We start from the raw sequence: 21,465 nt of genomic DNA on the forward strand, positions 1-21,465 counted from the left end.
CTTCCTCGGGAAAAGCCTCGCCTGCCGAAGTGAGAGCTCTCCACATCCAGCAGATGGTAACGAAGTTCCAGAATGCCCAACGTTTACCGGCCTTCGATTTTCTCAGGTTGCTCGGCCTCATGGCATCCTGCATTTTCCTAGTACCAGAGGCCCGGTTGAGAATGAGATCCCTTCAATGGGCACTCAGAACTCAGTGGTCCCAGTTCTCAGGGAATATGTCGATCTTCTGCAAGTCCCGAGCGCAGTTGCACAGGATCTTCTATGGTGGGCTTGCAACAACAACATTCTCAAGGGAGAGTCTTTTTGGCAAACATTGCCGGAGATAACAGTAGTGACGGATGCCTCACTCACGGGGTGGGGAGCACACACCAACGATCTGAGAATCAGTGGTCGTTGGTCTCCATCGGAGTCCAAACTACACATCAACCTGTTGGAGCTGAGGGCAATCAGACTAGCTCTGAAGGCCTTTCTGCCCTCTGTACAGGGAAAGAATGTCCTGATAATGACGGACAACACGGTGGCCATGTACTACCTCAACAAAAGAGGAGGAGTAGGGTCACTACCACTGTGCAGAGAGGCAATGCAGCTATGGTTCTGGGCACGGTCTCTCACGAGTGGGAGATAGCTCAGGAAGTCCTTCTGGAGGTCTTCGCCCTTTGGGGAACCCCTCAAGTGGGTCTGTTCGCCACCGCGATCAACCGGAAGTGCGCTCAGTACTGCTCAAGGGAATTTCCTCAAAGAGGAGCTCTGGGAGACGCATTCGTAGTAGAGTGGACATTTCCACTACTGTACGCGTTTCCCCCAGTCCCCGTGATTCCTCAAGTAATCAGGAGGTTGAGAAAGTTCAGGAAAACCATGATCCTAATTCCCCCGGATTGGGCCAGCAGAACGTGGTACCCGGGCCTTCTAGACATGTCCATCTGCCCTCCAGTACGTCTTCCGCAAAGAGAGGATCGTCTCTCACAAGAGGAAGGTCGGGTTCTCCATCCAGAGTTCAAGACACTCAACCTTCACGCATGGTTTCTGAGAGGTTGAGATACAAGGATTGGGATCTTCCAGATGACGTAATGGAAATCTTGCTTTAGGCCAGAAGACCAGCAACAAAATCTTTGTACCGATGTCGCTGGAACAGGTTTAGTAACTGGTGCAAAGACAAGGATGTGGACTCTTTTCAGTGTGGCACCCCAATGGAGCTTTCTTTTCTGCTACATCTAGCTAATCTGGGGCTCCAGATAGGAACAATCAAAGGATATCTTGCTGCGCTGTCCATTTTCAAGTGCTCCTCGGAAGAGGTTTCATATTTCAAAATACCGTTAATAATTCAATTCTTAAAAGGGCTTACTAATGTATACCCTCCAGTACCTTTTCATGTACCAACTTGGGATTTATATTTAGTACTAAAATTCTTGACTTGTATACCTTTTGAGCCTCTGCATTCATGTCCATTGAGGCTTTTAACTTTAAATACTGTCCTTCTTGTGGCCCTATCATCAGCCCGCAGGGTTAGCGAACTTCAGGCTCTCTCATGCAAACCACCATATACTATTTTTTATAAGGATAAGGTAGTCCTTAAAGTTAAACCTTCGTTCTTGCCAAAAGTAGTCTCGGACTTCCATTTGTCACAAAAAATAGTACTACCAACGTTTTATCCTCCTCCTCATCTGGGCAAGGAAGAGGAGAGATTACACAGACTAGATCCCAAGAGGGCTCTTAGTTTTTACATCTCAAGGATGGCTAAATTGAGACAAGATGACCAACTATTTGTGGGTTATACTGGTCATAAATTAGGCTTATCTGTAACAAAACAGACCATTTCCCGCTGGATCATATGAGCCATAGTTGAATGCTACAGATTTGCGGTAAAAGAACCACCAGATGGGCTTCGTGCCCATTCTACAAGGGGAATGGCTACTTTTGCGGCTCTAAAGAGGGGAGTCCCGGCAGCAGACATTTGTGCAGCTGCAACCTGGAAAACAATGCATACTTTTGTTAAGCATTATTGTTTGGATACTGCCTCCTCTACTGAGGGTTTATTTGCCAAGGCAGTTCTGCATTCTGTCCACGAAAACTGAAATTAGTTCTCCCGCCTCCAAAATTGATACTGCTATGGGAGCCTATCACAAGATGAGGAATACATGGGAGGGCACAATCCATTTGAAGAACAAGTTGCTTACCAACTGTAATGTTCTTTCGACTGGATGTTCCTCCCACGTATTCCTCATCGACCCTCCTAGCCCACAGTACAGTTTTACGTTTCTTACACTTTCCTCTCACGAAGAATGTATCGGTCAGGGGGCACGCCTGGGTGTTCCTCCTATATATATATTTCATCGAAAAAACAGAACTGAAGCAACGGGCGCGGCTCGAGCTACTTATACCATCAGTGACATCGACACGGTACGGAGCCCGTCGAGGGACAATCGACGCCACAACCTCGAGCACAGCGCCCTCTGCCGAGAATTTTTTTTTCCGAAGCAGCGAAGCTGGAGATAACGAATTATCACAAGATGAGGAATATGTGGGAGGAACATCCAGTCGAAAGAACATTAAAGTTGGTAAGTAACTTGTTCATTTGTGGGAAAGTTAGATTTTGGTCCCAATAGCTGTGGGAAGTTTCCAGATCATCTCATAAAACATGACATCCCTTTCTGTCATCCAATCAGCGAAAAGCAAGCCAGAGATTATGCTTTTGCCCAATCCTAGTTGTTGGGGTGTGGACAGTAGGCTTGCCCCTACCATATAATTTGGTGATGTCATTTGGCATGATAAATAAGAGAACCTCACAGCACGCAGACACTGATTCCTGACTTCATCCTGATTTCTGCATGGTGCCCTGTTCCTGAATTCTCCATCCTTATTCCTGATTCTTCATTTTTTATTTTGTTAAAAGTTGTTTATTAGTTTGATTAACAAACTTTTACAACATACATACATCTTGATTGATGAATCATAAAAATAATGAAAAAATAAAATGCTGTTTACTTTTCCTTTACAATAAAACACAATTTGTTATGATTTCACATTCTTGTACAGTTTCTTCTTGATTTCAAATAAACATTTTAAGGATTCGAGTTTACCATTTTATCATACTTCATATGATGCATCTCTTTTGACCAATTCACCCACTAACATAGTCAGAAATGTTGTTAAAGCCACAATATTTTTAACGGATACTACCCACATGAAATTGATCCAGCACCTTTCTCTGGCCTAGATGAGGTTCTGAGTATTGCAACTCCAAGAAGATCTAAACAAACTAATTCAAAGTGACTGCAGTATATTACAAGATGTTTCAGAGACTCTCTTTGTGACTATTCATTACAAAACCGACATAATGTCTTTTGAGCTGTTTCTGTTCCTTTATCCCACCTAGATGTTTTCTCTAGGGTGTGTAGCTGGTTGAGTTTTAATCTCATATATAAATCTCTTAAATTGGAGCAGGGAAATTGTAATAGGTACATTTTGTGTGGTAGTCTTGGGGAAACAAATACAGATGCCTCACTGTACTGAGTTTTAGAACTCATTGCATTTAGCGTCTTTGTCCAATCCAGCTCAAAGAGGAATTTTTTTACATGAAGAATTTGATATTCCAAGTCCTCTGGTTTTAGAGCCATTTCATCAAGTAATTGGTGAATTGAGTTATAAAACCTCATTACTGATGGCGGATTGGAGTCAGCGATCATTGTTCCAAAATCTTCATAAAGTGAGTTGTCAGGGGGATACAACATCCTTGAAAGGTTCAATAATTGATGCCATTTATACCTAGCAGATAATGCAGTTAAGCCCAGCTCCTGTCTCAGCACACAGTTGGGAAGAGATTGTGCTAATCGTAAAGTACTCTTCCATAATTTACCTTGGATCTGGTCAAGAATATCCTCAATATTCAACAGGCATATATCTAACCCATAAAGTATTGACACTTCTACTTTGAGCATATGAAAATCGAAAAGAGGGCTCAGCGAGAATTGACAAAATCTTGAATAAATCATCTTCATTTGAGTCCCCAGTGCAAAAATTGTGGTATTTAACCCCGCCTTCAATCTTATTTTAGAGTTCATATCGGCAACATCGTATCCTAGATATTTTAATGTTGTGTCTAGAGGAATTATGATGCTGTTGATTGACCATTTCATAGTGTGCACTTTCTTCTTTAAGTTTTTAAGTATAAAAATGTTTGATTTGTGCACATTGCATTGCAGGTTATATATAGATAGTCTGCAAATATGTTAAGGTTCAGTTGCAGACCACACAAGGTTCTATAAAAAATTAAGATGTCATCCGCAAAGGCCAGCCATTGGATTTTTAATTGGCCTATCCTAGCCGGGTTTGAGATCTCATTCATCCATATTTCGTCAATATCGCAGAGGTAGAGGTTAAACAGGATTGCTGCCAGGTTACATCCCTGCTTGACCCCCACCTCTGTCGGTACTGGTTGGGTGGTCGCTTCAGAGCTGTTAGTCCTCACAAGATATGAGGTGCCATGATGTAATTTGGCTATTAGCGCTATCAGATGCGCTCGAATGCCCTTTCGTGACATTTTTTCCCAAAGAATTGACCTTACCAAGCAGTCAAAGGCTGCTGATAAATCTACCGAAGCCATATATACCGGTCCTGTGTTTGGTGTTTTGGTCTTAGCAAGAAGATGCGCCAGGACAGAAGCATTCAGAGCTGTGCCGAAATGGGCCCGAAAGCCAGTCTGGAATTGAGATAGTACTTTGAATTGACGTAAATAATGATGAAGATCTTGAAGAATTAGAATTGCAAGCACTTTTGCTCCCGCGTCAATGAGGGCAATCAGTCTGAAGTTTAAGGGATCTGTTTTATTTCCTTTTTTGTGGATTAGGACTATTATCGCTTTAAGCCATGATTGTGATACTATATGAGTTCTGATTGTCTCCTGAATTGGAGTCTGTATGATTTTGGCCCATAGAACAGGATGTCTTTTGATCGCGCAGGGTGGAATGCAATCAGGCCCAGGGGCCTTGGAGTTGTTAAGTTTACTAATTGCTGTTGTAGTGTCGACAAGAGAACGTCCCAAGATGCCAGATGTAAATTTAGAAGTTATATTAGAGAATCTTTCCGGTAATTGAAACTTTGTTTTGTAAAAATTGATCCATACCTCTTCAGAAATGTTAGAGGTTTGTTGCCACTTATTTCTTGTTGGATCATCATGCATTATGGCCCAAATTGACTGCCTATTGTTGCAACACAAACTAGTCATCATTGATTGGTTAACGATATGTGATGGTGCACTCTGTAGTTTTTACACCTGTTTCTATATTTTTACAAATATGTCTTTTTCGTTCTTGAAATTCCAAATGATTTAGGTCCAGATTTTTTAGATGTCTAATCTCAGCATTTTTAGTTTGTTTTGCTGTTTTGATCTCTATACTAAAGTTACGTACACAATTTGGTCTTTCATTGTTCGTACTTTTTTATTAGCTTTTTTATTGCTCTTGTTACTATAGCAAGATACACTTCTAGTCGTAGTTGGGAATCGTTATTTAGAGTTCGAATTACTGGGAGTCTATCCATATCATCACCAATCAAGGAGTTCAGTGTGTTGCAAGTGTGAGTGCTCCACCTTAGGGAAGCCCCAGGTCTACCACTCACTAGAAAAGCTTTCAGATAAACTTTCCTCAACTGGGAGGACTCCATTTCTAAAGTAAATTGCAGGATGTTGTGATCGCTGTAACCTGGCACTAAAATTTCAACTTCCCTGCAACACCAGTAAGTCCTGAAGATACTGCAAAATAATCAATACAAGATTTCCTTTGGTTTCTTTCCCAGGTGATCGCATCTCCTTTGTTCTTAAAAGGCACAAAGTGGATCTCCCACTGAGCGAAGCATACAGCCCCTCGCCAAGTGGTCGCTGAGTTTTTCGAGAGATGATCTATAAGTGCCTTGGGGAATAGTTCCCCCGTACAATCTGCATTGAGATCACCTCCCAAAATCAATTTATGTTGTGGCCACTGAGTAAATACCTCGTCAAACATCATCACTATTTTCTCCATAATGTTTTGAATAGTCATAAATAATGGATTATGGTACAATGAAATCATCAAGAAGCACTCTTTAACATTTGCACCTGTTTCAGTTACCACAGCCACAAAGGGGTGTTCCTTATAGATCTTAAGCATCGAATAAGATAAATTGTTATTAATAAAGATCGCAAGACCCCCCTCCCCGAGGACCTTCCTTGAGCTCCCTGGAGTGGCTCCATGTGAATTGCACTAAAACCTTTTAACTGAAAGGACATAGTACTCTGATATAGCATGATATCCACATTTTCTTGGGGATTCATGGTAGTTGCCCAATGTAAAAGATTTTTGATCCCACAAGAATTCCAGGACATCATCCTAAGTGAGGTATTAATGCTATGTAGTTGTCACATTCTTAACTTCGTTAGGAGCACCTAATAGCACCGTCAACCAAGACCAATCTTTGCTGTTCGCAGAGATGGCCGCTAGTTGTGCTATAACAGCGGCTTCAAGCAGTTGTGTGGATTGATTACCTAGAATTGGATTTGTAGCGGAATTTTGTGTATCCAAGTGCTTCTCGTTGAATACAATTGCTTCCTCTATGGATTGCAAGAAGTGCAGGGCTAAGCCTATCATGTTGAATTCTCCTCTGTGCATCCAAAGCAGTTCAGCAATTATTGTGGATTGCACTTGAAACACCATCCTGTGGTTATTGATAGGTGGTAATGTGATCCATTCAATATCTCTTGATGTAAGCGTTCTGAGAGCAGGAATTTTCTGAAATGCTTAAAGCATAAAGGAGCGATTTAAACTCTTGTCACCATTGATCTCAGGAGAACTAGCCGATCCCAATATACAAGGGACCGGAGGGGATGTCATTAAGTTCTCGTCCTGATTGGGACAATTTTTGCTGGTCTCAGATCACCAGGAAACGGACCATCTTGTATCTGGCCTGGTGATCGATATCTCGCCGTACATGGGGGGGGGGGGTGAGGTATTCCGCCCACAGCTGGAAGCTTCTCAATGTGGAACCTGTTTTCACTGGCTACAGGAACAGACATGTTTTGTTCCACAGGCATGGCCTGCAACTCCTCGCTTCTTTGTGTACATCCAGTTTTGGTTGCTTGTGTTTCAGTACTGGATTTCAAAGAAGTATTTGTGTCCCCACCAACAACCATCACTTTCCCTGCATTTTTTTTTATTGGGAATCTGATTTATAATAGGTGGAAAATAGGGTTTGTTGAGGTATTGTCAGAGAGGACCAAATTCAATTTGTTTTTTCAAAATTATTTCGGCCCTATCATTCAGGGGTTTCTTGATCACCACAATATCTTGATTTGGTGTGTTGTAGAGATTAGACTTGCTAGTACCCTCTATGTCAAGCTGGAAGGCTAATCTACTTTCAGTAGATTGTTTCTCCACATCGCTTCCGAGAACAGAGGATTCCTCAGAAGCCACCAAGATAGCAGGTGCCTCCTTCTTAATGGCTACCTCTTTTGCGGTTTGAGTTTCTTTTTTGGGATTTTTTTTATATCCATTTCTTTTTTTATCTTTTTATTCGACTCAGTTTGTCCAACCTTGCGAAGTTGAAGTCTTTTGAGTGCGCAAATGTATGACCGTTTTTCTTTTCTTGAGGCAAAGTTCTTTTGCTGAACATTCTGTGGAGGATTATCACTAACAGCAGCACTTTCATCTTGAATTTCTTTGAACTTGGTTTCCTCTTCAGTCAGTGCTGTTAAGGCAGAGGGGCTATCTGAATGTTCAGTAGCCCGTGTATTGATGCACACACCCTCGTTGATGGAATCGGCTACTGCTTCTCCTTCATTTGGCTGATTAAAAAATAGCAGTTGTTCAATTTTCTCAGAATGAGCTATTACCATCTGACATAATTGGGCATGCGTGTATATTTGAATTACATCCCCAGCTTTAGCAACATTTACCGTTTGGGCAAAAGATTGGGGGAATGAAAAAGTTGATGGCACCCCTGAATGCTTATTGTCGTAGGACTCCTCTTCTGTGGACAGCGTGGTTTGAGTAGCAGTCGAATTTTTACAAATAATGTTACTCTGGGGTGATTTGCATGCCCCCTTCGCGTTTGTAATTCTCAGAAAAAATAAAACCCTCTAATTTATTTAGTTTTGATAGAATCTGTGCAAGTGCAGTTTTAGTATCCCTCAGCTCATAGTGTGTGTAATCATGACATTTATCTAGGAGGTTTAGGATTCTAGATATTACCGGATAGTTAGATTCCATGGTTTGCGTCTCCTCAGCTGGTTAATGGTAATTCAGGTCCTAGAGAGGAGGAGTGCTCTAGATGGGATGGTTTCATAGGCTTAGCAAAAGCTTCCTCTAAGTATGAATCAACATGCTCGTGGGGGTTCTGCAGTGTTAATGCTTGAGTCTCACCTGAATCTACTGGCTGGATGGGAGACTGCTCACAGACATCCTTGTAGCTGTTCAGTGTTGAGAAGGGTGGAATGCGCTCACTCATGTGCAGGTGCACTTTGGCAATACGCCCTGGAGGTGACAGGAGTGGAGGGTCCTCCTGATAGCTCTACCCTTTATTTCGAGTTCAGTAAGCACAGCAGGTGCCAAAATAGAAATATACTAAAGAGGGTAAAAGGAGGTGACCTCCACCTTGGGAATGTCAATAACTTCAGCCATATCACGCATACTCAGAAAATATTTCCTCGAGTTCCCTATTCCCACCTTTTCCCTGTTCACAGTCAATAGATCAAACAGGGATGGTGGAGGAGTATTCAGGGAGGATTTCAAGTACGCAAAAGCAACTTCATAGCATATTGGTTGGGCTTTGGTGAGGTCATTGTTATGATTTTTGCTCTCTAAATGAGTTGGAATGGGTACTTTTTGTTCCATAATGGATTGAGAGGGTGAGTTAATTTTGTGGGTGCCAATGGTGTTTTTTTCCCTGCACTTTTCACCTTGTCGCTGCTTAAGTGAGGGTTGACCCTCTATGTGCCCACTGCAGAGTAATGGTATCATAATATGTAGCAAGTTATAGTCATTAGTTGTGGGCTGTGCATATTGGTTACACCACTACAGTAATGTAATTCTAAATACAGGGAACTATCAAAATGTCATTTTCCACAAAGCAGATATAAATCATCACCAATGTTCCCATTCTGCTTGCCCACCTGAGAGCAACGTGATATCAAAGCAATTTTAGCATATTGTACATGCAAATACCTTAGTGTAATTCGGCCCCCTACCCCACGCCGCTCACCTGCACCGCCTAATAGCCACTTCTGAATGGCACTTCTGATGCACGCGCGCGATGCGTGTGCACCCCACTGATATGGAAAGTGACGTGGAGTTGGGGGCGGGCAGCAGGGCGTGCGTGAGGGGCAGAGGGGTGGAGTTGTTTTGTGTGATCCTTTTTACGGCTGCAGGCAAACACCCGCTTGCGGATGGCGATGCCACAGTTGTCCAACAGTCCAGAAACCGCAATGAAGCAGATAGCAGAACCGGACGCACAGCCTTCCCAGCCCAACAGCCACTTCTGAATGGCACTTCCGATTCTTGATTTAACTTATCAAGCTAAGGCCTCAGCATTGCTGAACTCCTTTTTCAGCTAAGCCCAAATTCTGAAGCAATCCCAAAAATCCAAAGGAAGAATTTTTTATCCAGTCTGGCTTGCTACTACTAAAGCTCGCCTGCAGCAAACTCGCCATCCCACTAATCTCCCGTCTCCAGTAACCAGTGCCAGTCCGAGGTGCCAGTCCAGGTGACCAGAACTGCCCAGCTGACCCCGATCCCGCCAGATGTACCCTGCTGTCCTTGGTTAGACTGATACGTGTGATGACCAGAACCCTTGACGGTCCAAAATCTTAAATTACAATGGACTGTAAATATTAATAGGAAGCATAGAAAATCATAGCATACCTTGCCTTGTTTTATTCCATCCCAATCTTAAGAACTTGTAACATTGTCACAACCATTCTTGAAACCTTGCCTTGATTATTTGCGCTAGTGCTAAACTAATTTAAATAATTTTGCCTTGTGAAATCCCAAACTTTAAAAATCCTCCCTCGGGTAATCGGACTGAGTCAGCCAGGGCAGACACAGAGGTGCTGGGGTTGGTACCGCAGATCAACTCTAGAGCTTACTGTGTTTCAATCTGGTAACCTAGCCTGAATGCCCTTGTGTAGAATAAACTGTCCTTGTAAAAGTTGATTTCTGTTTTATTTTTCACGCTTTTATTTTTTCCAAAAACGCCTCTCATTCAACATTGCATATCTTCCTCAGTTTAATAGTTTAATAGCTAGAGCCTTCATTTCAACTCTGACTTATACATAGGACCTGTAGCTACATCCCAACACAATAACCGCATGCAAAATCTGTATATTTCACCCATTTTTGTTAAAAACCGTTTAGTGAATTTTAAGCGGGAATTCACATTTCTGCAAAGTTTTACACGTGTGATTTTCAATTTCACTTATTTCCAAACTTCCATTAAGATCCAAATTGTTTACTTTTGCTAATCCTATAGCTTATAATTGTTAGCATCTTGTCAATGTTGCTCCCATAGAAATGTATTCTGATTTAAGGATTTTTACACACTTTTCATTGTTTTGCTAAGGCATTTTCGAATGTCATTTTAAAAATGTAAGATTTTAAATCCGTTTATCTCTCTTGGTTGGGGAGGGAAGGTGGTATTTAAATTATGTTACTGTTCTTTATTCCTGAATACCTGCTGCTTCCTTATATCTGTTTAAAATTGCTTATTTGTGGGCTGAGGAATATTGCAGGGGGAAATCCTAACCGAAGTGCTATCTTTTCAAACAAACCAAAAGTGTTCTTTTCTCTGATATTTTATATTCTGTGTTGCTAAAAGTGAATTTAACTGCCTTATATACCTTATTATCTGTTATTGTCACCACATTGGTGATTGGTGCTCCCTATTAAAAGTATATGTTTTGATTTGAATTTTAAATAAATATTACCTTTACTAACCAGCTTTATTCCTGGTCCATTGTCACCTGGGGGTATTTTGAGAAGGGGTATGATAGAAGTGGTATATCACTCAGAATATTGAACCTATAGACATAATAAAATAGGTATTTCATTTGTGCGCTGCATACTAGGCTGAGACCAGGGTGTATCGCCTGATTGAAATCCTTAACAATGCGTGATCTAAATACTGGCATATCTTTTTTGCGCATATGTGTGCTGGACCATGAGCCATAGTAACTACGGCAGTGACATAAGCATTGGGCAGCATCCATCTTTGTTTCTCACTGTCTACCCAACAACCCTCAACATCTAGTCCAGCCAGACCCATACTCCATTGTTTAATCTCTTCCGCGGTTGCTTCAGCCTGAATCTCTTTCACACTATTGACCCCTTCTTCCATCATATTGGTGTCATTAACCCATTTAGCTGAATGCAACACATTCATCCCTGACGGTGGGTCAGTAGCAGTCTCTTTGGCAATTCTATCGGCAAAAGCGTTTCCTTTCTCTATGTCGTTCGTCACTTTCTGATGTGCGGCGCATTTCATTATCGCTAACTGTGTAGAAAGCGCTCTAAACACGTACTGACAGTCAGTATAGATGTTTACGCAAAGCCCTTCAGAGATCTCGCATGCTCTGGTCAATGCAACAATCTCCGCAGCCTGGGCGGACGGTATCTTTCTGCTCTCAACAATAGTGTCTAATGTGGTTATTGCACAGGCGGCAGTGGAAGAACCATAAGGTAATTTAAAATAAGAACCATCACAAAATAGTTCCCCATCTGGAGACTTCAGAGGTATATCGCTCAGATCAATTCTGCCTTTTGTCTCTTGTTCTGTGACATATAGGCAATCATGGGACATATCATTATTGCGGTCTCCCTCTTGTGGAGACGGCAAAGGTTCAGCCGGATTCAAAGTGCAGCATCTCTTAATTTGGATGTGTGGTGCAAATAAAATCAACTCATATCTCCTTAATCGAGCAGAAGTGAGATGCTGAGTCTGTGTTCTGTTTAGTAGAACATCAACAGAGTGAGGTTCCATCACGGTTAAACAGTGATCTAAAACCATACCCTCACTTTGTTTCACTGATACAGCAGCAGCAGACGCAGCTTGCAAACATCTCGGCAAAGCGCATGTAACAGGGTGTAACGTGGAGGGAAAATAGCCACATGGTCTCCTCTTTCCCCCATGTTCCTGTGTCAATACAGCCAAAGCACAACCCTCTCTCTCATGCACATACAAAACAACATTCTTTCCATAATTTGGTGTGCCCAATACTAGCGCTGAACATAACGCATCTTTGAGCAGATCAAAAGCGTTCTGGCAATCTATGTCCCATGGCAAAGGCAAAGGAACATCCTTCTTTGTCAATGCCAACATAGGTTAAATCAAAAGCAAAAAATGTTGGATCCACTGCCTACAATAAGAAGCCATGCCAATAAAAGCTCTGACTTCCTTTTGTGTATTTGGAAACGCCTTCCCTCCTTTGACAGGAGATAGCCTAAATAGGCAACCTCCTGTCGACAATACTGAAACTTCCTCAGAAAAACCTTGTGTCCATGCCTAGCTAAATGAATAAGCAATAGCACTGTTCCTTCCTTGCAAGCATCTCAGAGTCTGCGGCAATAAGCAGGTTCGTCAATGTACTGCAGCAACGTGCAGGTTGACAGCAACTCAAGCATGTCAAGCTGTTCTTCCATTGCCCTTCTATATATGCTTGGACTTTCTGTATTACCCTGAGGAACTCATGTAAATGTAAATGAACGTCCCCCTAAGGTAAACGTAAACAGGTACCTACTATCTGCGTGTATGGGAATGCTAAAGAAAGCATTTTTCAAATCAATAACTCTAAAATGTGTGGCCATAGCCTGAATCATAGTCAAAATGGTCGTAACATCAGGCACAATTGGAAACTGTGGGGTGACAAGCTTGTTAATCGTGCGTAAATCAATTATGAAACGGTAGGGCAAGGCATTGTCTCCTTTTCTATATACGGGTAGAATCGGGCAATTACACACACTGCCAGAAATCTCTTCAATCACACCTCGGTGTATAAAATCCAAAAAAATACTTTTCAATGCACGTTCACCTTCTACTGATATTTTGTACTGTGGAATACATGGCAGTGCAATACCTGATTTCAAAATTATCCGTATTGGTTCAACATTAATGATCTCAACATCATTATCATTCACCGCCCATAAGTGTGTAGGTACCTAACTCAACTCACTCGGGAAGACATAGACAAACATTTCGAAGCAGAATTTTGTTGGGGAGAGATTGTCAAATACAATCCGTCTGGAGAACAATAAATCACAGCATTCAATTTCTTCAACAAATTTAATCTCATCAAGTTTTCGCCGCAATTCGTTGTCAACAAGAATGGACATGAGTCAGAAAATGGCCCTAGTGCTGGTAGTTTCAGGGTTAATGGGAAACAGGCAGTTAGGGGTTAATGAGAGGCCCACTGTAACCATTGATGTCATCATCCTTGGTTTCCCCTAATATGGAGGCTTCCACCGCAGCCTAGGCTGCAGGCAAGTCTTTCAGGGGCGTGGCTGGGTGTGGCTGCTATTTAAGGCCCCACCCAAGCCCAGCTCATGGCTTTGCGTTGTTCTGCACTCGCAGCGTGGCGCTCCTGGCTTCGCTCCTAGGACAAGAAGAGAAACACTGTTAGAAGACATATGAATAACAGACTCTTAGATCCACAGCAGCACTTACCTAGTCTCCACGTGCAGCGTTACCTTCTTCACGACGGCAGATCCCGGAATCAACATCTCATTGCGTCTTCATCTCGGAGAAGAGCTGACAGCCGACACCTGCTCAGCACATTCCTCCGCTCCGCATACCATCGCTTCGGCAAGCAAGAACCACCAACGCCGCCCCTCCACTCCAACGGCACCTCGCCTGTTTTCCACGCAGTCAGCTGAAAGAAAGAAACAAAACAGAGGTTAGTGTTGCGCAACTCAAGACATACGAAAGCGCAAGCAACACAAGGCAGTAACAAGTATAAGGGGCTAAGCCCATTAAGAAAAGCTAAAAACTATAAAACACTAAAGCGCCTTCCAGCGCCAGGGCAGGCTTTGCCTCACGGCGCTTCAGCGAACTCTACAACAAGCACAGAATTGTGCCAGGAATAATTAAAGGCACGCACATCAAAGCCTTATTACGTGTGCATGGACTAAGCACACAAGAACTCAAAAGAACTACCAAAAACCTAAAAAGGGACTTATAATCGCTGCAGCAGGCCTGGGCAGAACCATTTTTGGACCAGTGACGCAACTGGCTTCAATCAAAACGCACCCCTGTCAAGAACATGACAGGATGGATTGCTTCCCTTTCATTTAACACAGGTGAGAAGAGATCCTGGGGGCTGAATAGTCGGGAGGAGAGGGTAGAAGGTAGGGCCCAATAAACAATCCATTACTTACGCATTCTTGTGCATTCCCCTTAGGTTAACGCTCAGAAAGTTGCTCCAGTGAATCCAGGGTGGAGAGCCCAGCAGATGAGGCCTTTCAGGTGCCTCCACATAGCTAAGGTGAGCGTTACAGTGCCCCAGTATCTACAAGAAAAATATGCTCCCTACCCCCCACTTTCAATTCGACATAGGGCCCCTTTTGATCCACGGAAATAGGAAGTGAGAAGTGGCTCAGAAGTGGCTGTTTTGCTATTCTGCTGCTCGGTAAGCGAGCAGCGGTGCTATTATCATCCCCATTCTCCTTTCCTAGTCCTTCCTAGTCCCTGCAAGTGGGAGTAAGAGCAGGAGTGACGGTGTCCACCTGTGCCGTTGTGGCATTATCATACGCTTTCATCTGCTTTCATCTGCACTATCATATGCGCGAGGACGCGTCATGCGGCAATAGGATGTTCGTTCTTAAAGCATCTGCATCTATGTTTGTCTCCCGTACTAGGTAAGCAGACTACAACTCGCTCGTTCATTTGTTCATTTGTTCAGGTGCCCTGTGTCCTGTCCCACATTGTATCTGAGTCGTAACTCACTCGTTATCCACTGGTTTAACAACTGGCTAAACAGGTATTTGGCATTGCCTTCCTAAGTTTTCACCTTGATCTGTATATGGATTTGCTCCTACTTATAGTAATCTAGACCACAATCGCAACAATCATCCCTATAAACTTAGTATTGCAAATTCATTAACCATACTAATTACTGAAACTTTTTCTACCTGTAGGCTGGTATGGATGACTATGATAAGGAAATAGCTATGCATAAAAATCTGCGCAACCGACAAATTTGTGTCTCAAAGGTTATTTCAAGTCCCAAAAAGGGCATGGTACAGGGAAACTCGATTAATGACTATTTTGGTAAAATGCCCATTGTAGCTACACAATCTGACACTGAATCTCTCAACTAAGCATCTGTTGATTTGGCTACAGAGCTGACTAGTGATTTGGGATGTGTAAGTGCCAAACTTCTGTGTGATGTGCTATGTGGCCCCACGATAACAAAGCATGTTGGTGTAGATGGTATTTTTCATGACATCAGTGCTGTAACAATCACCATACCTAGTATTCTCGATCCAAAAGCTATTGCTTTTCTGCCTGCTGTGATGCAAACACTGCTTGATAATGCTGACTTGTGCAGCATAGTAAGCAACATAGTAAGCGACTGTGGTCCACATGGAAATGGTTGTACTGCTGCTACTATTCATAGGGAATATAATAGTATTACAAAGAGTGTCATCAATATATCGAATTCTGAGCTCGTACAATTTGACATTGATTATATGGATATTAACCCTGAAATGTCCCTTGCTGATTCATTTGCAACCCCAATGTACTTTACCCCTCCTTCGAAGATGGCTTTGATTTCAGTGCCTGATGTTAAAGAAGCCAATAACACTGAGTCTGCCATAAAGTGTGTATCTGAGTACAACTCTAATATACCTCCTGTATTCAGTTTTAACTCTAATGCAAAGCTAGGAAAGCCTGCATGTTCACCTAGAAATTTGATCACAGACCATGGGGAGGATTGTGTGAAAATGATGCCGACACTAGCATGAACTCTGATGAAATGTTTAATGCTTTAGAAAATCTGCTTTCCATGTTGCTTGAGAAGTGTTCTCACTTAGAAACATAAATTGACGTGCAATCCCTGTTAATCCACTCTAGACTGAAGGAGCATCGCTTCAAAGTGTGTGTTAGTAAGCATATTATGCCACATGTCACAATTCCTGTAGAAGCAAATATGAAAAAAGCCAAAAAGTGTATGGGTGAGAACGAAGGGAGTAAGCCCATCTCTGATAAAAGAAAACCCCCATGTGTGAACCAAGCTTTCATGTATAGTAAGCGAATTGTGAAACGGAAAAAGCAAACACAAGTTGGTCTCAACGCTGTGCCATTGAATGATATCTGTGCCACTGGGGTGGAGTCCGCCACTGTAGTTGATAATGAACAGGGACAAGCAGATGGAAATATTAAGGATAAGGTGCGGCCTATTAGAAACACTGATGTTGTGTCTCATTCCATATGTGTGTTGGATGAAACAGTGGTGCCTACGGTAATGGCCACCCCACCAGCATTGAAGCAGCCATGTTCTGCAGGGTCTGCCCAAAATAATGGTGTTGCAGTTGCTTCGCTGCAAATGACATTGCCAGATGCCTGGGTGTTGAAAAATACTGATAATGGAAGCTCTAGTTGTTGTGCGAAGGTGGAATCTAATGTTGGTATGTTGCCAGCGTTGCAAATCACCCAAGTCCATATAGACAAATCTTCACATCCGCTGAATCATGCTATGGTCCTGAATATATTCAAATCTATTGTGCCCCTAGGGGTTATCACCTCAAATGATATGCGTTTGGTTGATCAGCTGGAACTTACTAACAAATATATTTCAAATGTATGTTTTGAAGCTGAGGGAACTCTGAATTATGTTCTGTGGTATGAGGTTGACCTATTGCGTATTGGCTACGCTGTACATAAAGTGATGATATCAGCTGTGAAACCTCGTTCAAACCTAGTACAGCAGAAGCCTATCTTACCTGATTCCCCTGTAACTGATCAAATCAATCAGGAATGTCGGACTATGGCAAATTCTGGGAAAGGACTAGTGCATCAACGGTCTAGTGCATCTGGTCCTCTTGCAATGAATTCACCTGCTTTGAATGTGGTCAGTAGTGGCACTGATGAAATTCCTGAAGGATTTTGGCAATGGCTGCCATTGACCTTTAAATCCCATTTTGCAGAGTCCCGCAACTGACAGCACTCCCTACAGTTGTTGTGTTCGTGGAACACTAGAGGTTACTCACATTTGTTTGAGGAGTAGGGTTTTATTGAACATCTGTCAATATTCAAAATTGTAGCACTCCAAAAAACGTGGTTGACCTCTGAGATACAACTGGATGATAGAAGCTCTGTACATCAGGTAGCCACTAAGGGCCCTCTTGGCCGCCCGAAGGGTGGATTGTTGGTATCTGTCCAATCACCATGTAAGATACTGAAGTTACCTCTGTCTACACAGCACGTATTGGTCACTAAACTAACCTGGCTTTTGGAAGTGATAACAGTTATTAATATCTATGATCCCCCCAATCTGGTCAATACTCTTGAAAATGTGCGGACTGTTGATACTGCTCTAAAGCAGAACAATCACTGCCATCCAAAATGGCTGTTAGGTGATTTTAATGCCATAATTGGTGACCTTAGCCATAATTATGGGTTGAACGATGGGGTCATGAGATCAGGAAACAATCCAGTCTCTAATAGGCAAGGGCAAAAATGGGCTAACTTAACTAATAGCCATGGTTTAGTGAAATTAAATGGTTTCACTCCAGGTGATGCTCTGATGAAATACACTAGGATTGAAGGTAGACCAGCTGCCATCCCAGACTATATTTTCATCAATAAAATGGGCTTACATTCCAACAGGGATATGGGTATTGTGGAAAGAGAAGAAAGTGATCACCTCCCACTTTGCCTCTTGTATGCGCTCCCGGGTAAATGTGATGTAGGCTCCGACCATGATGAAAATGGGATGGTTCATGTTAATGAAGGCAAAAATAGAATAGTTTGGCATCGCCGTAACATAGAGAATGTTACCCATGTTGTATCTGCTCTGTTACCCGAGTTCATTAAGGAGGGGGTCTCGGGAAAGATTTCTGAGAGCCAAATTTTGTCTAATTTCAGCCAGTTTATGCAGAAGGTTCAAAAACATGTGGGTGAACGAAGAACATACAAATCGGTTGATGAACAGACTAATATTGTGTTACCCTGTAGGCCGGGCAATGATAAAATGATTAGAGAGGCATAAAAGAACCTTCGTAATGCAATTCGAATGGTAGTAAAGAAAAATGACCCAACATTATCCGTGCAGGCTGTCGCATGTCACATTAAAACTCTCAAAAAGTACTATAAACAGTGGCTCAAATTACATAAAAGGGAAAACGAGATAAATTTATGGAACAAAATTGCGATGATGGCTCTATCAAATAATAATCAAGGTATTCGGCATCTGCTTAGAAAACATAAAAAATGAGATCTGTCCATTAATTGTATTTCTGAGGAAACCTGGGCCTTATATATCAAAGATACATTGCGTAAAATTGAATTGTCCGTAAATACTCTTCCACTTCCGGATGCAACATGGGCCTGTAATGCCTCTGAATCAGATATTATTAGGATCATTGAAAATCCCAGGCAGCAGGCCCTGATGGTGTATGCAACTTAGTGATTAAAAAACAACCATCTCTATGGGGCGCCGCATTACTATTGTTATTTAAACAAATTGGTAGGTTGGGTGCGATTCCTCTATCATGGCAAACTAGCCACATATTAACGGTTCATAAGAAAGGGTCTTGGGATAACCCAGCAAATTTTAGAATGTTGGCAATGCTTGATGTTTCCCCTAAAATTTTTACTAAGGTTTTGCTTCAGGAATTGAATGCATGGATCGCTGACTCTAATATCCTACCATTGAATCGAATAGGCTTTCGCAACAAATCTGGTACAACTCACAACCTATTGATATTAACATCTGCAATTGAGCAAGCTTGGGCTAAACAGAATTTAGATGTCTATTGTGCATACATAGGGCCTCATTATGAGTCGACAGTGCCGTAATCCGGTGATTCCGTGACGACGGTTACTCCACTTCCGCGACCGCAAGGTTGCGGAAAGAAGGGCCGATTACGGCACTTGGGTCGGGCGCAACACACCGAGGCGGAAACGGAGTCACCGCCGTCATGTAAACACCCACGCACATGGACTTTACGCCACAGAAAACGGTGCTAAACCCTTGCCCGCCCCCGCGGACACGGAAACACCGGAAGCGGAAACACCAACACCGGAAGCGGAAACACCATAACCGTGGGAAAAAAACGGAAACAGAGAGGCGGCCATTATATAAAGCACAATCCACTGCCACCTTCAGACACCACAGGTCAGATTAACTCCCTGAGACTGACAACTCATAGAATGGCATCCAGGATACCAGCACGCAGACAGCGAAAGCCGCGCTTTAGTGAGGCTGAGCTCACAGTTCTGGTGGACCACATTGTTGAGCATGCGGAAATGCTCTTTAGTGCAGACCAGCGGCGCGCTACTCAGCAACGGCGCAAGGAGGTGTGGGCGGAGGCAGCATGCAAGTGCACACGCTCTGTGAGGGACTGCCATAAGAGGTGGGATGACCTCAGGCTCCGGGTGCGCAACCTCATGACTGCACACCGCCAACACAGCACTGGCACTGGTGGAGGCCCTGCATCCCCTCTCAAGTTGCAACCATGGGAGGAGCGCTGCAGCAGTGTCATGCACCTCGAAGGCATCCATGGCATAGGAGAGGCAGAGGCAGGAGTGAGCCCACCTGCACATGCTGGTAAGTGCACATAGTACAAAGCCATAAGTGTGAATGGGAGTGACCCTATGGACCCACTCACAATGCCCCCCCAACAGGGCAGGAGTGACCCAATGGACCCACTCACAATGCCCCCCCAACAGGGCAGGAGTACCCAATGGACCCACTCACAATGTCCCACCCAACAGGGCAGGAGTGACCCAATGGACCCACTCAAAATGCCCCCCCCCCAACAGGGCAGGAGTGACCCAATGGACCCACTCACAATGCCCCCCCCCAACAGGGCAGGAGTGACCCAATGGACCCACTCACAATGCCCCTCCCCAACACGGCAGGAGTGACCCAATGGACCCACTGACTGGCCAGGTGACAAGTAACACATCCCCAAAGCATGAACCCTGGAAATGCACACAGTGCGTGCCTGACTAGAAGCAGACACACACACACCTGAGTGCATCAATAGTCACAAGTGTGTACATGCAAGTGGTCATGCATGTACATGCTGGATGCATGTGATGGACACATCTAGTAACATCACACAACTAACAGCATGCCCTATGTATCCCCACAGTCGAGACAAGTGACAGCGACGGCCAAGAGGCAACGCAGCGGCCACCTGCACGCGCACAACTCAGCACTTCTGCCCAGGAGGATGATGCTAGCTGCTCCAGCACACAAGCACCGGCTGCATCAGGCACACCGGATGCATCAGGCACACCGGCTACATCAGGCACAGCAGCATATGCCACCATCCACATGCAGGCACCCACCCTAGCCCCGGATGATGATTCGCAGCCCATCTGCACAGCTGAGGAGGCTGCATCAAGTGATGGAAGTGCCCCGGCCATGCAGGCCGAAGCAGTACAACAGGGTGAAGGGGACAACATGGATGAGGTGTCACCCTTCCATGGCCTACAGTTCAGCCCCCAAGAACTGCACAGCCCCATGCGCTCCCCAACTCCCTCCATGGCTGAGCTCAGTACACGCTTGCAGCACTTTGGGCAACAACAGGCCACTCTGACGCAGCTGGTGGAAAGTCAGCTGGAGGAGGCCAGGCTGCAGCGTGAGGAGACCGTGCATCAGCGGGAGGAGGCCAGGCTGCAGCGTGAGAGCAATGCTACGTCAGTGCGGCGGCTCTCCAGGTCGATTGGACGATTTGCGGCCACCATTGTCACCCTGGCATGCCATGTCAGGGAAGGGAACAGTGTGCAATCTAGCATTGCTCAATGTTGGTAGTCCAGCAGGCGTTTCAAGGGCGCTTGCCCACAGTCACACCGACAGTCACCTCAGCCAGCACCACCCCATCCAGCTCTGCCACTGCCAGGACACGGATGCGTTCTAGTCGGCTGACTGGAGCCGCCAGCAAGGACACGGCACCGCATAAGTGCCACCGCAAATAGTGGCATTTGGGGATGCCAGTCAACATGACATTTGGGGACACCATGGGTGTAGAAGGGTGGGTAGGTTTGGGTGTTGGGGGAGGTCCATTAGGGGGTTAGTTGTTTGGGGCCTGGTTGGGGGTGGGTACGTTTGGGTGGTGGGTGGACACGGGTGTACAGTTTACCTACCCAATGCACTTTCTTACCTGGTTTATTGAAAATACAACACCTTTGAAAAGTACCATAATGAGTGGACATCTGTCATTTCATATGCAGTACAATTAAAGGGTATTTCCGGTCCTAAATTTTTATTGTCCCTACGGG

The sequence above is a fragment of the Ambystoma mexicanum genome, chromosome 10, assembly GCF_040938575.1.
Source record: "Ambystoma mexicanum isolate Mex_15411 chromosome 10, UKY_AmexF1_1, whole genome shotgun sequence".
NCBI classification, from domain to species: domain Eukaryota; kingdom Metazoa; phylum Chordata; class Amphibia; order Caudata; family Ambystomatidae; genus Ambystoma; species Ambystoma mexicanum.